Consider the following 13,187-nt stretch of genomic DNA (forward strand, 5'->3'; position numbering starts at 1 on the left):
ACTGAAGCGGCATATCCTCGTGTTCAGGGTCTCATTGGCCATACAAAGTGTTAATCATTGCCAACGAAGCTTCTGACTGGTTGGATCTGTGAAGAACAGAAGGGAGGAAGCTCCCTCTGTTCGACATGGACTCTGGTTGGCTATTGTAGGCTCGGGAAAGGATGTGGAAGGACTAGTAGGTTTTATTGATCAGTTAGCTTTCCAAAGACATCTCACATGATTATGTAAGTTAATTGTAGCAGTGTAGATGTTTAAGCCGAGGACAATAAAACTCTGGTAAACTCCGATGGTCCACCCACGGGCCCCTTAATTTAGGACTTATACCACCTGATTTTATATTCCTCTAGAATATTTGATTCTTTCTTTAAACATACCAAAACGTGACTTATAGCAGTCTTTACAGTTTACATTTCTGTTTTCCAACACTTCTTGTCCACTAGCGTATCAGACTTTGATATGCAAACGTTTAATACACAATGCACACTACCGTAAATTTAGAAGGGGAATTGGTCGATATGTTTATTAATTACAAAAGAACAGTAGTTATAATAAATGTTAAATTTATTAGTTACCACTGATTTAAACCTGCTGAGTTAGTTTGAGTTTGAGCAACTTCAGTCAATTGTAAAATTTCAAAAAAGCAATGTTTGTTGTTTGTGTTGGGTTAAAGGTGACCAGGACAAGCCAGTGTTAGATTTTTTTTCAGGTGTCTATATTCAATATTTTTGTATTGGCAATGTTTATTTTGTGAAAGGGTTACTCTGACCAACTTTTAGAAATATTTCTTCTTTGAGAGCAGCAGCTCGCCCCGACTCCACCTCTCTTATATCCTCTGCTTCTTGTCACGAAACCGTTTTTTAAAAGGAGGCCAGACTCTCCTTTGTTCCCACTGTCTGTTTCTCTTACCCAACCCCTTGCCCCAGATCACCTGCCTGCCCTCACTCCTCATTGTTTCCACCTCTCTCCGAGCAGCAACTCTTCCCTCTCGCTACCCTCATCCTCCAGCAGCAGCATGCAAAGAATAACTTTCATCTGATCCATTTAATCTCCTTTCCACTATCTCTATCTCTCTTCAGCCCCCACTCCGCTTTCTCGTATGTAAGTATCTCTGAATCTGAAATGGGTCATGGACTTGTTTCAGGTGGGACCACACCCCCCCCCACCCCCCACCCCAGCAGGGGTACCTGTATTTTATTTTATTTTTTTCATTAATGCTAATTCCCCAGTTGAGACTACACTTGACCAGAGTGAAGAAAAAGTTTAAGGGACCCTCATGAATTCAGAATGAATGTGAGATTACTGAGGAGGAAGGTGGTGGCTTAATGAATTTGAAGTTTGTTCTGTGTGTGTGCTCGCGTGCGTGCGTGTGTGTGTGTGTGTGTGTGTGTGTGTGTGTGTGTGTGTGTGTGTGTGTGTGTGTGTGTGTGTGTGTGTGTGTGTGTGTGTGTGTGTGTGCGCGCTTGGTTGTTTGGGTGGGCATTGAGAGAAGAGTGTGTGTTTGCATGTGTATATGGTGTAATTGTAATTGTGACCCTGGCAGTTTTTTTCTTTTGTTTGGCCTTCCCATACTTCATCTGGCCTCAGAGACATCCAGCTTCAAGGTTTAGTGTGTGTCTCTGTGTAAATATGTGCGTGTGTGCGCGTGCGTGTGCGTGTGTGTGTGTGTGTGTGTGTGTGTGTGTGTGTGTGTGTGTGTGTGTGTGTGTGTGTGTGTGTGTGTGTGTTTTGCACAGGAGAGGAGAAAGGGAGCGATGAGGGTGAGAGGTGGACTTGATAGCGCAGGACACCCAGACCCGTCTCCCCTTCGCCCCCCCCCCCCCCCCCCCCCCCCACCCATACCCCTCTGTTTAGGCCTTGATAAGTGGAGCCACAGTCTGTGGGGGTTTAGGGATTCCTGTCTGGCACAAACGCACACGTACACATGGAAACGCACATACACACACACTGGGAACCGCCCGCTCTACATTCCTCTGTCCGACTAAGGAAGCAGCCCAGCCGTCTTCCCCTCCACTCCCAAATTATCCCCTTCTCCTAAAGTCACTGCATACTTATCACACGCCTCTCTACCTCTCTCTTCTATTCTGACTCATGCGGACCTCCTCCATCTACCATGTTTTCATCCTCTCTATCCTTCCACTTAGCGCACTGCAAACAGCACTTTTAATCATCAAGCAGCGAGTCGTAAAATGTTTTATTGGAGCGAGTAAAAAAGATCTGCCGGTACAGTGACACAATGTCAATTTTTTTTAGAAGTGTAGATACAGAAATATTCATTGTATGGCCACATATTTCAAGTTCTGGGCAAAACTTGTATCTCACGAGATTTTAGATAATTCTGTTGTTCGTCTGTCCATGTGGATTTTATTCCGTGTGATCTCTCACTGTTCACCTGTTTGGCTCAAACTCTTACACTCTCAACTTTTCCCCCCTTTGCCCCATCTCTTCCTTTCACCATCTTATCACTGCCTCTTCTCTCCCTCCCTCCCTCCCCTTTTGCTATCCGACTCTGTTTATATACTTTGCCCCTTTCTCTCCTTCCCTCCCTCCCTCTGGTCCTCCCTCCCTTTCAGGGGTGTGTTACAGAGGTTAGGAAGGGGTCATGTGGTCTCACGCTGCCCTTCTCTCTAATGGCTTCATAATGAGAGAGCTAGAGAGAGATAGACAGAGAGAGAGAGAGAGAGAGAGAGGAGAGAGGAGCAGTTTTGAGAAGCGGGGTGAGATATCAGCAGTTCTGCTCAGGGCACTGACTGTGTGTGGTGTGTGTGTGTGTGTGTGTGTGTGCGTGCGTGCGTATGCGTGTGCGCCATTTGACTGACCCCTTGCTCCAATTCGAGCCCTTTCCGCGCTCTATGTTCCTCTCTGGGGAAAGAGGAAATGACACGTTTGTAGCCTTGAATAAGCGCTTCGGCTCGTCACACGCAATGTCCACTGGGTCTGGCCCGGGGGTGGGTGGGAGATGTTGTGGAGGTGAGGGAGGAGGAAGGGGGTGGGGGGGGGGGGGGGGAGGGTGGCCCGCTCTTTAATTTGCACAGCTTCTGCTGATTTGATCATAAGCAATTAATCTCAATGGCTCAGCTCGGCTGCAGTGGGGGAAGAGAAGATGAACACAGTCCTCTGTGCAGGCGTCCCTTGCTCTGATTTTCTTTTTTTTTTTTCTTTTTTTGCCTGGCAGTGTGATTTCTACTGTTCTTACCTCTTGTACTCGTATCATAGAGGGAACATGCTGCGGCAATTCTTTCTCTTGTCCCACGGAATTTTCCCCTGCAGATCAACCTGGGTAGCGGGGTTTTTTTTTGGGGGGGGGGGGGCTTTGCGGAACAAACATCTCTTGTCTGATATTATTTTCAGTGTGCCTGAAAGGTTTTGAGTCCCGAGGTCACGAAACAAGTTTAAATTAAGAAAGGAAATCAGGAAGAAAACTTAAGAAAATCAAACTTGGATTTACACAATTTAACGCTCATCGTCAGTTGTTGGCTGCGGCTCCAGGACTACGAAATTAGAGCTGCGTCAAAACGAGGCCGTCCTCTCAGTGGCTGCTTCGCATACTTTTAGACTGCCGAGAGGCTGGCGAAGTGGTGTGAAGTTCGAGTTCCAGATCTGTCCAGCTCGATCTTGAGACCGGTCCAACTTTTTTTTTTTTTTTTTATCAGCTCAGGACTGACACAGATCTCCACTGATCCACTAACACTGAGCTTGGAGCTAGCTAGCAAAAGGTTTTTGGCATCCTCATCCGCCTCTCATCTGTCTCACTTCTGCTATTTAACCCTTCGCTCCGTTCCCTTCGCTTTGACCCGCGCACGTCTGTGCGCGACGAACGAACGCCGCCGCCGCCGCCAGCTCGTTCCTTCACTCTCCCCCTCCGCTCAGCTGCTCTTGCCAGTTTTCTATCTCCCTCTATCTCCCTCGCCCTTGCTTTTCCTCTCCGTGGCACCGTACTCCTCCCATGCTGAGGCCAGAGCTCTCTCTCTCCATTGTTGGAGGCAGGTTGCCAAGGATACAAGCACACAGAGTCACAGTCTTAATGTTATGAGATGGGAGAGATGAGCAGAGAGAGAGAGAGGGGGCAATAGCCTCTCTGGTCACTGGGCAGTCCGACAGCACCGTAATGCTCTCCGGAGAACGCGTAACACCCCTCCTGCTCCCCCCCCCCCCCCACACACACACACACTTTGGGGAGTGTCCCCAGTGTGGACGGAGCACAGTGACACTAACTGCGGAGGAACCTTTTGTACTGGTGGCCTGCTCTCTGCTCGCCTGTAGTATTTGATCGCACCCCAACGTCTTCATATGTTTTTGCATACGTGTGTCAGGCAACCGCTCAACACACCGTTTATTCTTCTTCATACAAGTCTGAAAAGGTGGAATTAACAAAAGAGAGAAATATTTAATGACACTCGAGTTATTACTGCAGAGGTCTTGTTTCTCCTATAGAAGGACACGTGTTTCTTGTTGTTGCAAACATTTCCATTTTAACAAGACATCTATTTTCCTCTAAATCTTATTTTCTTAGGTGAAAGGGTGAAAGAATCTGGCAATGTAATAACTTTAATTTATTGCTTACAACCTAGTATGATAATCCTGACCTACAATGTTTCATATAATACAAATCAAACTGAATGTTTTTTACTTTTAAGTCCATGCACTGATTCTCACACTAATTTTGGTGAAGGTCCTGAATGCCGGGAGACGATCACTACACATAACACAATGCTTAGGTATGAGAAGGTCAAAGCATCATGTATGTACAAAGGAGGGCTCCGCACACTTCAGTAAAATACAAGTGAAAATACAAGTTATTATTTAATGACTTTTCATTAATCCAGTGAAATCCTTAATTAATTTCCTTTTTTTTTTATGATTTAAAAAAGAAAAGCGTGTTTTGTCTGTGACATACTCAAACTGATGCACATGTGTTGGAGGTCTATGTTCAACATGCAGCTGCAGAACTTCACATCCCACAGATCTTTGCAGCTATGCGGACAGTGTTCAAAGGACATAATTTAAGTGAAAAGGGCATTTTCTTTGTTGGATTTAGGTTCAATAACGTGAATTTTAATATGTTCCTTCCCACCTATGTCTGTTTTACTAAACATATGTGAAAGTATGTGTTTTAACACAATGTAATTTATCGAATTTATTGTTCCATTAACTGCTCCAAAGTGTCCAGCTGGAAATATGTTGACATTTTCCAACTTTGTTAGTGTTAAACCCGTCTTAGATTTATTTCCAGGGAGCTGTGAAGAAGTAATTCCAGCTAGTCCGTTGGCCTTGAGCTTTTCAGTTGGTCAGTGTGAGACGTAAGAGTGTGTTAACCCACACACCAATAACCCACAGGCTCAGCACGGCATCCCCACCCAGAGTCTTTGTCGTTTTTCCTCCTCCACTTTCCATTATCCCTCCTCTCAACCTCCCTCCGTCCCACCTCACCCTTCAAATACGACCCCGGACCGGGCCTGGATGGGGCTTTTTGGGCTCGTTCACCAGGTCCTCCCGTGTGCATAAAGCCAAGACATAACCTCTCTCTAACTCACTCTCAATCTCTCGATCTCTCTCGCTCTCTTTGCTCTTAGCACAAAGCCCTGCGTGTCTGCCTTCCTTCCCCACCCAGCATTCTTTCCCCATACAGACCTCTCCCCCGCGCTCTCTTTCGTTCTCTCTCTGTCGACTTCCCTCCTACCCGCCAACTCGCTCAGCCTCACCCTACCTTTCATTAGCCCACTCTTTATCTCGCACAGTCACTCAGCTCTCTCTCTCTCTCTCCCTCTCCCTCCTCGCTCTTGTCTCTCCAGCTTTTACACTCCCCTCTCACTTTTTTTTCCCTCTCTCTCCCCCTTCAGTTGCTTCGGCTTTTGTTTCTGATACATCTTCATTTATTCCTCTCTCCCTCTCTTTCCCTGCTGACCCTATTATTTTTATATTCTTTCTCTCTCTCTGCCATCACTCCCGCTCTCTATCTCCCTCCCACTCCTCTCAGTCCCTCTAAGCTGCATTAACTCCCCAGATTACCTTGAGCCCTGCAATCCTCCATCCCCCACGCACTCACCCGCTCTTCTTTCCCTCCCTTCCTTCACTCATTCACTCGCTCACTCAGACTACGTCCACACGAAGGCGGCTACTTTTGAAAATATGTATAAACATGTGTTGTTGTGTCCTTTTGTAAAAGGTCCTATTCACACTGAAAAACACTTAAACTGTAGAGCAAAATGCATCTCTTGTTCGTTGTCCTCAACAAAACTGTGGATCGCTGCCAACATCTGTTAAAAGAGCAGGACAGACAGCCAAGTTGAGTTTTGTTGCCTCCCGCTCTCCATGATTACCTCTTAAAACTCTTGATAAGTTGTTTTATCTGTTTCTGTGATCGGAAAGCTGAACAAATATAAAACAGCGATCTGATCGTGGGTCATCGAACCCACCTGTTAACCAGGTGAACAGTAATGCTTTCTGTGACATCAATTCAATCAGTATTTTATGATGGCAAATTTTATATGAATTCTAATGACAACCATTATGTTACGTAGAATAATGAATGAGTAGATGAAACATCTCCAGGATGGTTCAGTGTAACTTGAACTTAATTGCGACACAGCCTGCCACCAGACTTACATCATGTTCTAATAGCTTGGTTGTTCTTGCCCACACTAAGGCTTTTGCTGCTTTTAACCAACTCTATGATTTGACAAAACTCAAATGTTAGCACGTTAGTGGATTTGCTGTATTTTCAATGTACACTAACATTTAACAGAAAATGGGAAATCTTTTCATTCCAAATAAATTACACCAAAGAAAAACTAGAATAAATTATTGTTGCTTCTTTGCAGTGTTGTGACATCCACTTTTATTAAACTTCTCCGCAGAAGAAAAATGGTTTGGAGACAGATGTTAAACATCTGCTGCTTTCCCACTGCACGGCTCGACTCTTCTTGACTCTTTTGGTTTTACATTGGACAAAAGTTTCTGGTACACCTGTTACTTTTTCTGTATCACCTGTGTCAAAGTTTCAATTGAGCTGTGGCGACTCTAACGGTAGATGCAAAAACACTGCAAACCACTGATTGGTCAGAGGGGATCGTCACTGGAATTATCTTTGCATCTTCGCGGCACTCTCCACGATGCCCACCATTGTTGTAGCCATGCCAATATAGTGGGTGCAATTTTTGTTTTTTACTTAAGCATTAAATGATGTTCCATTAGTTTTACATGGCATCGCTATGACGACCAGCTACACAGAGGGGGTATTATCAGCAGTAGAAAACAAAATCCAAAAAAACTACCTGGTGGCAAATGTAGATACAGTTGACTCGAGTTGTGCAGTGTTATGCAGTGGAAAAGTGCCCATAGGTACAAATACCTTTACATGTAATTAATGTGCATGCAGTTGCACTGTTTTCCACATTACAGAGCAAAGAAATCCAATTTTTAACCCACAGTCAGAAAGCTCGCTAATTCACAAAACTCTCTTATTTTAGTCTCTCTTAATTGAATGAAATGGTGTACACAACACAGCTGATCCAAAGTGCGTTACTGCACACAGAGGAAAACAAACCACAGTGGAAGAAGACAAAACTAAATCCTGAGACAAAAATACCAGTGAGGAAGTAAACAGCTCAGTACAAAAGAAGCTCAGAGAGTAATTGTGGCCGATCGGAGCTAGCCTGGCTGTCTGGCATGTTAGCAATTAGCATGCTGATTAATTTTGCTGTGCGTCTTTCTGGTATAACCACCCTTTAAAAACAGGGACGAATCATACCTGAAACAGAAATGTCTTCCTCGTGAATGTAAACACGATGGAATAAGAACTGAAAAGGTATCTGCGGGCTGTTACTGTCTTATAGTGAGATTAAATTGTATTACAATGGATTTTCTGCCCATGTGTCTTGCGGATGTGTAACGTTGCCGTCTTAACGTGAACGTGGGCAAAAAAAACACAGAGAAAAGGAAGCGTTTTCAAAAATTTAGCTGGCTTACTGTAGACGCACTCTGAAACACTGGCTCGTTCGCCCCCCACCGTCAATACCCAACCCTCCCTCCCACAGCCTCTGTAACCTCCCTCCCTCCCCCCACCTCTCCTCGCTTCCCCTTCACTCACCCACCCACCCACACTCCATCACCCCACCGTCCACCTCTCACCCCACCACTCTTGCAATCGCTGTGCTCCTCTTCTCTTCTCTCCTCTCCTCTCCTCTCCTCCCCTCCACCCACACTCTCTCTTTTCCTCCGAGCCCCCAGCAGTACCACCATCACTACCAGCACCATCATCATCTCTCTCTCTCTCTCCCCTGTCCTTTACCACTCTCTTCCCTCTGTCCCTCCCTCCTCTAAAGCCTTCAGGCTCTGCTTGATTTATGCTTGCCCTCCCTATCCACACACACACACACCCCACCACCACCACCAACACCACCACCACCACCACCACCACCACCCACCCTTCCCTATCTCTCCTGGAGGTTGTGGCCCGGCTAGTCCCTAAAAACAACAGAGAGAGAGAGAGAGAGAGAGAGAGAGAGAGAGAGAATAACAACCTCTTTTACTTTCCATCCTCCCTCCTTTTTAACCCAGCATTTTTTTCATTCCCCTCTCCCACACTGCTTTTTAAATTGCCTCTGAATTCTTGAGCTGTTTTAGTGCCTCACTCCCCCTTCTCGGCTGAAATTACTTTTTTACCCTCTCAAACTCTGGCATGCTGAGAAAGCAAGTTCCACCTTCCCTCCTCTCTTTTGTCCACTCGAGGACAAACACGCTCTAATCACACGTTCGGTGTATGGAGCTGCTCGTGATAAAAGGTGAAGGAGTGACTTTCATTTTCTTGTTTGGAGGCATGACGCTAAAATGTTGCATGGACAACACAGCGAGCAGAGGAATCTTATGACAACACGGCTCTTGTAATGCCATGTCCTTTTCAACCTCAGGCCGGCCAAGCCATTAACCGGGCCGACTTGGGGCAAGTCTTCTTTCTGAGTCTTTCACTGTCACACACACACACACACACACACACACACAGAGATATATACACACAGAGATATACACAGTGAGCGAGTCTTTCTCCTTTGTTTGCACTCTCCCATACTCAAACATGCACACAAGCCCTACTTTCTTCTCTGACAGCTCTCTTGTGGTCGACAAGCCTCAGTAACTCGTTGCTTAACCACCCTGGACTTTTTCTCTCCATTGTGTTTGGCTACTGTCTCTGTTGATTTGAAGGCGTGGTGAGTTATGTGAGTGTGTACGTGTGTACGTGTGTACGTGTGTGTGTGTGTGTGTGTGTGTGTGACTCAAGGTGTTAAAAGAGTATGCCTGGGTCATGTGTGTATGTGAGCAAGAAGTTGATGTGCAGAAATGTGTGTTATTCATCGTTTATCTATCAAAACCTGTATTTTTGGAAAATAGAAACTCCCTCACAACAGTGTTCATTTAGAGAGGAGGGAGGCATTTCTAGAGTGAGATGCACACACACACACACACACACACACACACACACACACACACACACACACACACACACACACACACACACACACACACAATCAGAACAGAAGATCAGAGGTCAAACAGGGTCAGCTGACCCTTCCCTCCCTTTTCAGGCCTTTTCTCTCCTCCTTTTTTACTGCATCAAAAGTGCGCTCCCTAATAACGACTCCCCTTCTGAAACACACACAGATACACACACACACACACACACACACACACACACACACACACACACACACACACACACACACACACACACACACGTGAATCACTCAGATATACAGTACAGCCTCCAACCACAGCACATAAAACGGTATCATCTATCCATTAGCCGTAACTCTCTCAAAGGATAATAAATGCAGTATTCCTCACGACACATTTAAAGTATAGTTCAACACACACATCTTTTATTTCAAGGCGAGTCTTATTCCTCCTCTTTTTTTCCCACTCAAGCCCCTACGTAGCTCGCAGCACCGTCACACACACACACACACACACACACGCACACGCACGCACGCACACACACACGCTTGCGAGCGCACGCACACACATACACACATACACACACACACTCATGAACAAAGAGAACCACCATTTCCACATATTTGTCTCTCCTTTTAAAAGGGGGTTTTATTTAGCATAAATGTTGAAGCCAAGGGTGCCCGGCTACCATGGCAACCAAATTAAACGGAGGATCTCTTCAGAAAGCAGAAATCTAAATTATTCGGACTCTTTTATGAAGGGGAAAATGAAAATTCCCTTCACTGTACAGAGACCGCTGCACTGTAAAAGCAGAAGAAAGGAGGGAAAAGAAGATGAGGAAAATGCTATTGTTTTTGGTATCTGACCACGCAGTTCAAAGGCATATTCCTTGCCATTGAAATTCATAGGTTGTCACATGACAACTGATACGTTAACACTCAGCATATGTGTACAAAGGAATGATGTAACTGCAGTGTCTCTAAAACTCTGGATAAACCTATTGCTTTTGAAAGACACCACAATATGTGTGTCCACAAATCCTCAACCCAACCAGGCACACGTATGATGAAATCCATAAGCTGCATGCATGGGATTAGGTGCGACTGTTTCTGGTGTGGTAAATGATTTTATCTGTCAGAACAGGATGAGGTTTAAGTAACACACCATCTACGCAGGCCTGACAAAGCTTACATAAGTGAAGGAGGATTATGCAGTATATTCCGATTATTTGGTGCAAAAGCCTGTTTGTGGTCAGCTGAATACTAATTTCTAATATCTCACGCTTAGTCTTGGATATATGGATATATCCCCGGGAAACAGGGTACTGTATGTTGCACAAGAGTTTGTCAGCAGGACAGAGAGAGTCATTCACTAATGTGTAAAACACAGGTATTCATTTCACACGATTTTGTCCACGACAGAAGATCCACTTCATCGTTTCTGCGAGGAAATTATGAAGCAATCTCTTTTCCATAACTCTGCCATTTAATCTGCAGTGTGTGACTGACGCATTGTTACTGTGCTACCGAGGGGAGGGCGGACATGTTCCATCTGTAGATGCACATGTCCAGGGGATGCTGGGAAAAAGTGGTCAAGGGTCATTCACTTATCCCATGAACAGATGAGTGGAGGGAGATGGGGGTCAGAGATGACCCTGTTTTTTCTCTCTCCTTCACTTCCTCTCCTTCCATTTGCCTCTCCTTGCTCCATATGTGTGTGTGTGTGTGTGTGTGTGTGTGTGTGTGTGTGTGTGTGTGTGTGTGTGTGTGTGTGTGTGTGTGTGTGTGTGTGTTTGTGCATGCGCGTGTGTGTGTGTGTGTGTGTGTGTGTGTGTGTTGTTGTTGTTGTTGTTGTTGTTGGCCAACAGCAGATCTATGGTATTGATTGACTCCTGTGGCTGCTGGGCTGCCCACTGAAGGAGGGGGGCAGAGCTCTAATGAATTCCTGCACCTCATGCCCCTTGCGCCAACCGCTACACACCCCCACCTTAATTAACTTTGTGTGTGTTTGTGTGAGCGTGTGTGCGGGCAGGACGGAGGTGTGCGTGGATGGATGCGTGTGCGTTTCGTGTGTATCTTCTGTGCTTCCTCCACAGCTCAACACCCCCGCTTTTACACTCCTCTGCCTTTTTTTTTTTTTTTTTTTTTTTTTTTTCTCCTTTATCTTTATTTCTCTTTCTACACGGTCGGTGCTTCCTCTCTTTCTTTCTTCTTGTCTCCTACTTTATTCCCTCCTTTTATATCTTCTGATGTGTCTTGTAGTAGTGTTTAATGGCTGCTGATTACTTCGCATGTATGCCACTCTTATCTGTCGCGCCCCATCTCTTCTCCCCGTCCTCAATATCTCACTCACATCTCTACACCTTTCAGATCTATGTGCGTATGTGCAACCGTGCATGCAGAACGTGTATCCATCCATCTGATCTGTGATCATTTATCTATACTGAGCATGAAAAATTACTGACACCGTATGTGTGTGTGTGTGTGTGTGTGTGTGTGTGTGTGTGTGTGTGTGTGTTTGCGTGTGTGTGAGAGAGAGAGACAGAAACAGAAAGAGAGGGAGGTCAACATTGACCTAGTAGGCTGTGAAAAGGCTGTATACCCATCGGTATTCCAGACGTGGAGGCAAACTCCTGTCTCTGTCACCTTGACTCCTCCTGCAGCAGACGAGCACTGGGCTGCACAGGAAACACTTAGCACTACCCAACTTTACTTAAAATGGACACCTGTTTCTGCTCTGCACCCCTGCATCACCCCGTCTTTACTTTGTTTATTTCTTATTTCTGTGTGTGTGTGTGTGTGTGTGTGTGTGTGTGTGTGTGTGTGTGTGTGTGTGTGTATCTATCTCTCTGGATTAGTAGACTTATATATTAGGATGTCAGAAGGCTTCTGTTCAGAACAATCACACATAATTATGTACCCCCCCCCCCCCCCCCCCCCCCCTTAAGGCAACATGCAAGTCTGCATTAGCGCTCAGAAGTCTGTGTGTGTTTGTTTAAAGTGTAGACAAGCCATTCTTTCAAAGTCTTTAAGCCGGTGATGTGCCTGCCTGGTGTGTATTTTTGTCTAAGTCTTTGTTAGAGAAAGCAACCTGTCATCAGTTAAATGTCAATTAGGAGGCAATGAAAGTGTGTTTGTGTGTTTGTTTGTGTGTGTGTGTGTGCATGCGTGTGTGTGTGTGTGTGTGTGTGTGTGTGTGTGTGTGTGTGTGTGTGTGTATGAGTGTTGAGCGGAGCTGTTGTCAGCAGTGTGGTCTGACAGTCTTGTAGATCTACAGTGGAACCTCCAGCGACATGTCTACTGCTGACAGCTTTGCTCTGCTTTCAATAGCTCTGATGGCTAAACTCACACACGCAGACGTAACACTCACAAACACACACACACCACGTCTGTGTCTGCCTTTTTCTCTCTCTCTGTGTGTGTCTTTATGATCTCCCTGTGTTTTTGTTGACTGGTGATGATGAGGTATGTTAGGGAGTCGAGGAGAGAGGGAGATGAATCAGAGTGGTGACGTGTTGGTAGTCGCTACCGAAAACACTGGGTGTAAACGATGACTTGGCTGAGAGGTTTGAGAGAATTGGTTTAATATGGTGTTCTTTTGTATTTTCACGCGAGTTGTTATCACTGTCAGGTGAAGTCCTCGTGTTGACAACAAATTGTGTTGAGGTTTTTGTTGCTTGACTGTGCTTTTTTATTCCTTTAAAGGCATTTCACAAAGTCGACAGTGATAGGATGTTCATC

The 13,187-nt window shown here is 45.4% G+C and overlaps 1 protein-coding gene across 3 annotated transcripts in view; it reads left to right on the forward strand.

The window, feature by feature from the left end:
• The window catches only part of zbtb46 (zinc finger and BTB domain containing 46), a 61,777-nt gene that overhangs the window by 33,206 nt on the left and 15,384 nt on the right, over positions 1 to 13,187 (forward strand). The window lies entirely within an intron of this gene.

This window comes from Embiotoca jacksoni, unplaced genomic scaffold (genome assembly GCF_022577435.1).
Source record: "Embiotoca jacksoni isolate LCO1_2020_lvr unplaced genomic scaffold, fEmbJac1.0.p SCAF_9, whole genome shotgun sequence".
Classification (NCBI taxonomy): Eukaryota; Metazoa; Chordata; class Actinopteri; family Embiotocidae; genus Embiotoca; species Embiotoca jacksoni.